Source organism: Chenopodium quinoa, unplaced genomic scaffold (assembly GCF_001683475.1).
Source record: "Chenopodium quinoa cultivar QQ74 unplaced genomic scaffold, ASM168347v1, whole genome shotgun sequence".
Lineage (NCBI taxonomy): Eukaryota > Viridiplantae > Streptophyta > Magnoliopsida > Caryophyllales > Amaranthaceae > Chenopodium > Chenopodium quinoa.
In genome coordinates this window covers 6358-12714 of record NW_018745382.1, presented here as the reverse complement: position 1 = coordinate 12714, position 6357 = coordinate 6358, and positions in this window count along the sequence as shown.

Genomic DNA, 6357 nt, shown 5'->3' with positions numbered 1-6357 from the left:
TTGTTTTCATCATCCTAGAACACTACTAGATCTAAACTTCTCAATTCTAACTTTTTATTATTAATTTGCTAGTTATTAGCCTTTAATTAACCTCTGATTTGCTAGTAACTTACTAGAGTTGAGGAAATTATCATCTTAATTAATAACCGTTTTTCAAGGTTGTAATAAGAAGGTTGTTACGGGGAAACAGGGAAGAAAAGTTCGGAAGGGTGAATGTTCCTCTAAACAAAAAGAAGAGAGTAGAAAAAGTTTTTCAGACCAACGATGATATAATAATAGTCAAAAGTACGAAGGTACAATCAAGAAGCTCTCAAACTAATAAATCTCCTTAACACACAAGATCAAGTGACCAGCAACAAATTACAAACCTCATCAATTCCACGTGTTTATTTAAAAACTTAAACTTATATGCTCCACTTTAGTGAATGATGCAAAGAAATTCTATGTACAATTAATTATGATCATTTATACGAAGTAATTACTAATCTATTCTATTCATATCAAATCCAACTACCAATCTTTATGAATTAGTGTTCCAATAAAGCAATGATTCTGTTCATACTACATTTATAAAATATTATTTTTCTTTAGTATTTAGAATTTATTTATTCCTTTATTTGCCATTTCATATTCCACTATAATTAAATTTTCTAAGGTCAGTAAGGTAAACAGCAAAAGCCCAATGCAACTTTGACATATATATAGTGGAATTTTGATTATAGGCTTTATAGCATAAGGGGACTGCACACTTTCAGCTGGACATCACGTGCTTAAATACTCTTTATTATCATTATACATTTATACTTTTTGTTATTTTTGGACCAAAATGCATTATAAATATTGGTGCTATGGTGCTACCTAATATTGTGAAAAAATGATCATGAGGATGACAATTGACAAACCAATTTTTAAAAATAAAAAAATTAAAAAAATGACTTTGCAATGCCTTGTGTTTTTTCAAACAATTGAAAATATATCTACACTGCGAAAAATAAATACAAAGTATACTTCTATTCACCTTGCTCAAGTATAGTCTCCACATATAAACGAATATTGAAATTTGTTAAGGATGTGACATTCTTATTAGAGCAGTTATTCAGTTACTTTATTTCATTTCAATTCAATTCAATTTGTTATTATTATTCTTTTATTATTATTATTATTATTATTATTATTATTATTATTATTATTAAAAAATATTTAGTGTAAATGTCAATTCAATTCAGTTCAACCCAATTCAGCTCAAAAGAACCGGTTTAATTTAACCAAAATATTAAACTGATGATTGAAGCACATAATTAGTTTTCATACTTTATCATGCCTTATCTAATCTATTCATCTAACTTTTGTTGACATGTACTATCAAATAGAAATATAAAACTAGATTAGTGTCCGTGCAATAAGTAGTAATAGTCTTTTTTTTTCTTATAATTAATTTGTGATATAATATAAAAATGAGGCAACTTAAGTTGAATAAATAAATGCAATGTATATAAAAAAGATGAAATAATAAGGCAAAAATTATTAAAACTACAATTGAGAAAAAAAAATATAATTTTTAATTAGTTTTGTTGAAAATATTTAAACAGTGTATACATTATGTTACATTAATAATGCATGTTATTCCCATAAAACTATACATGTAGATGTTTTTTTTTTTTAATTTTTTTTTTATTTTATTTTAATTTTTTTTTTTCTCATTGAACCCCAATATCAACTATATAATGGTAATTAAATGTTAATATTGTATTTTTGGCCTCGTTATTTTATACTCTCCACCATATTTCAACCTTCTAAATTATAGCTTATTCTCAGTTAATTAATAAGTCTCAAAATCTTATGTAACTATTTTAAGTAAATATAACATGAAATAAAAAGGAATACAATTATTTTAAAGACAATATATAACATTAGGAATAATATATTATTAAAGTTGTATTATACAAATATTCCAAAAATAAAAGATTTTTGCTAAAAAGGAAGGGGAGAGTTTTTGGAAGGAAAAAACAGCACCAGAAAATTAACATGTGTCATTCTTAATGTCTATTTTAGTATTATGTTATTGATTGATGATTCATAAACTACAAATCTACAATCTACATGATATTGGCAAAGAATGCTAAATCTTTGCAACAAAACTAGTTGAACCATATATAGCCGCTTGAAAAAAAAAAAATGAGACAACGACATTTAGATGATTTGAACGAATGACGAACCACTCGAAGCCAAGTTTTACATTAGTAGATTTGAGTTACCTCCTTCCATGCTTGAAATCTTTTTCTTTAGTGCAATATATACTGTTTCGGTCCAATTTAGTCCAATTGGGCCTAGGCATTAAATGATCCAATTAAAAGCCCAAGGTCAAGGTTCAACTCTCCAATTGTGTTAAAGTCAAAGGTCAGCCCTCAAAGCAAGCCAATTGGGCTAAGGCCCAACTTCTCCATGTATGAAGAGGTATAAAAGCCATCAATATTCATACATTCACAGAGACATTCATAGATTCATATATTCTCATATACTCAAATAAAGCCTCAAGCAACAAATTCTCTTGCATAGTGTTCTCTTTCTACACATTGTACTGACTTTAGCATCGGAGGGGCCTTCCTCGGCAACACCCCCGAGGCTAGTTTACGTGTGTTTACTGTGCAGGAAACCTTCGGCCCAACATAACTTGGACCGAATCCAGTCTTCTCCGTTTCAGCAGACCTTCGGCAAGGTCCCATTGTTTTCACCCGAAACAATTTGGCGCCGTCTGTGGGGAAGACTTTCAAAAATCTTTAAGCCAAATTTCTAACCAAGATCATCTTGCAATTATCTTAGTAGCAATGGCTAAGAACCGCAAGAGCAAAAGCCTCCGTCAAGGAGCGGGCGAAAAGCCTAAAATCCCTACACCATCACCCTCGCCGGACCGGAACTCTCCCAAGGGTGCCAGCTCGGGGGGAAGATCATACAAGGAGGATTCCCTTTCTCCCGTAATTCATGACTCTCATCATAGGCCGAGTCACTCTCGGTCTAGCAGGGGTGAGTCCGATCATAGGACACATTCAGTGCCCCAAAGCCAACCATCGGCTGTACGCCCTCATTCCCATACTCGGCCGAGGACCCCTTTGACGGGGCCAGCTCGGAAGAGGTGGCAAGAGCGCTGGCAGTACTCATGGAGGCGATGAGGGCACAAAATATGCCACCACCTCGTGATCGAACTCCTCCGCATACCCGACATCAGCGGAGGAAGTTAGACCATGATGGTGGGAAGCTTCCTTCCTTCCGGAAACTGGAAGAGTGGGAAGAGGATACCTGGAAGAATGATAAAGAGAGGAAAAAGAACCCTCAATTTTTAAAAGGATCCTCATCCTCACGACCAGAAATGCATAAGAGCAGCAGCTCAGCTTCTCGGCCAGAATCTACTCACCGAGAACCTGAGACTGTTCGCCGAAGCGTCCTCGACCGACTCGGCGGAAAGGAACCGAGCGTGCGCAGTCGCCTCTCGTTCCCTGCAGCCGAGGCCCAGACTTCCCAGCCAGGGACGAAAACCACTCCTACCTCTCTAAGAGGGCGGAGCGCGGTCCCTTCGGCCAGGAACAAGGGCAAGACCGTTATGCTACCCGCCAGTTCACCATTCGAGCAATGGATACTGGAAGAGCGCGTGCCCACGGTTAAAATACCGTCGCACATCACATATGACGGGACCTCGGATCCGAAAGATCATGTGGCCTCGTATGAGACTCATATGCATCTTTGCCCCAGATCCGAAGCGACTTGGTGCAAATACTTCCCAACCACTCTTAAGGGGGTCGCGCAAGCGTGGATCTCCAAGGGAGTAAAGCAAGGCTCCATAACAGGGTGGGATGATCTGTCCTCCAAATTTAGGAGCAAGTTTTCCACGGCAAACCGCCGAGAGAAGACTACTGCAGAACTCATGAGTCTGCAACAGGGGGAAACCGAAAGCCTCCGAGACTATCTGACCCGTTTCAGTAACGAGTCATCCAGCGTCTCTCAGCTGGACCAGGGGCTAGCCGTTTTTGCGATGCAGAATGGCCTTCAGCCCGGAAAGTTCCTAGACTTCATGGTCATGCATACCCCGCAGACCCCGGAGGAAGCTCTGAATGCCTCGGATAAGTTCATCCGAGTCGAGGAATGGAACAAAGAGAAAACCCAACCTCAATTTGGGGGAGGGAAACAAAGACAAATACCCTTGTCTGAAGGCCAAGGCCATAAGGCAAAGGGAAAGTCAAAGGCCTCGGAGCAATCTTCGGCCAGCGACCCAAAGAAGGAAAGATCTGCCTCATAAACAGGCAGATACGAGTCCTACACTCCGCTCTCTCTTCCACGTGCCAAAATTTACAGCGTGACGAAGGAAGAGCAGAGTTACCGAAAGCCGAGACCACTCCCAGAGTGGTATCAGCGAAAAAATGAAAATCAGTGGTGCGAGTTCCACGAGTCTTCGGGACACAACACTGAGGAGTGTATCCAACTGAAGGACCAGATAGAGGACATAGTCCGGAAGGGATACTTGAAAAAATACATCGCGGATCACCGCGAGAAAAAAGAATCCGAGAAGTCAGCAAAGGACTCTCGGCAAGACCTCGACTTCCCCCGGAAAAACAGTAAAAAGCCGGAGGGGAAATTCCCTCCGATCAATGTTATCTCAGGAGGAATATACTCTCGGAGGGAGCACAAGCGACACCTTAGAGCTTTGACTCACCAGGTGAACAACGCTGACATTCAATCTCCCCAGTCGCCGGTGCCGAACATGACGTTCACAGCCGCCGACTGCCGGGGGATTACGTTCCCTCACGAGGATCCGTTGGTGATCATCGCCACGGTGGCCAACCACGACGTCAGTAAGGTCCTTGTTGACGGTGGCAGCGGAGCAAACATTCTGTTCCTAAAGGCCTACAATCAAATCAAGCTGAAGCCCAAGCACCTTACGCCGGTACCCTACCCGGTATTCGGGTTCAACGGGGCTTCAACTTATCCAGATGGGAAGGTGACACTTCCTGTCACCATCGGCTGCGATGAGGCAGCCAGGAACGTCATGGTTGAATTTTTGGTAATTGACGCTCCTTCAGTGTACAACGTGATTTTGGGGAGACCCATAATTCATGAGATCCAAGGGGTCGTCTCAACTTATCATCAGCTGATGATTTACGTCTCAGACGCCGGCTTCCCCGAAAGGATACAGGGCAACCAAAAGGACGCCCGAAGGTGCAACTACCTCAAGCCATCCAGTAGCCGCCCAGATGACGACAAGGATGAGGAGGAGAAAGAAAAAGAAAGAGAGCCAAGCACAAAAAATCCGAAAGGCCTAAGTGCTTCGGCCCAAGGATCTGTACCCAGAGGTAAAGGGCCCGAAAGGGAAAAGGCTAGCTCTTCAGCTGAGCCGCAAGACTCAGAGAGCCAGCCGAAGAACAAAAAGACTGGGACACCTGCTGACATTGGCAGCAGGCCAGATTATGAAGAGTCCAGTCCATCAGCAATGGACATGGACCAACAAACTGAAACAGTTGAGTTGGCCGAAGGAGACGTTGAGAAATGTGTAACAATCGGGATGGACCTTGATCCGAACACCCGTTGTGAACTTATTCAGCTCCTTCGGGACAACAGAGATGTGTTTGCTTTCTCGGCAGCTGATATGCCCGGGATAAGTTCAGAACTCATCTCCCATAAGCTAAATGTTGACCCAACGTGTCGACCAGTTAAGCAAAAGAAGCGGAATTACTCCGCCAATAAGAACCGAGACATCGCAGCCGAGGTCAAAAAATTGCTGGAGGCAAGATTCATCGAACCTTGCCAATATCCAGAATGGCTGGCAAATGTGGTGATGGTTCAGAAGGCCAATGGTACCTGGAGGATGTGCGTTGACTTCACGGACCTAAATAAGGCTTGTCCAAAGGATTTCTATCCCTTGCCGAGGATCGATCAGCTAGTCGATTCGACAAGTGGCCATGCCTTGCTTAGTTTCATGGACGCATTCTCGGGGTATCATCAGATCTTTATGCACCCCGACGATCGAGCAAAGACAGCATTCGTCACGAACGCTGGGGTGTACAATTACAAAATGATGCCCTTCGGATTGAAAAATGCGGGGGCAACCTATCAAAGGCTGGTGGATCAAGTTTTTGCCGATCAAAAGGGCCGAAACATGGAAGTCTATGTTGACGATTCGATCGTCAAAAGCAAAAAACCAGAGGACCATGTAAAGGACCTGGCTGAAACTTTCGCCACCTTGAGAAAGCATCAAATGAAGCTGAATCCGAAGAAGTGTGTCTTCGGCGTGAAGTCAGGGAAATTCCTTAGGTTCATAGTCAGCAAAAGGGGGATTGATGCCAATCCCTCTAAAGTCAAAGCGGCGCTCGA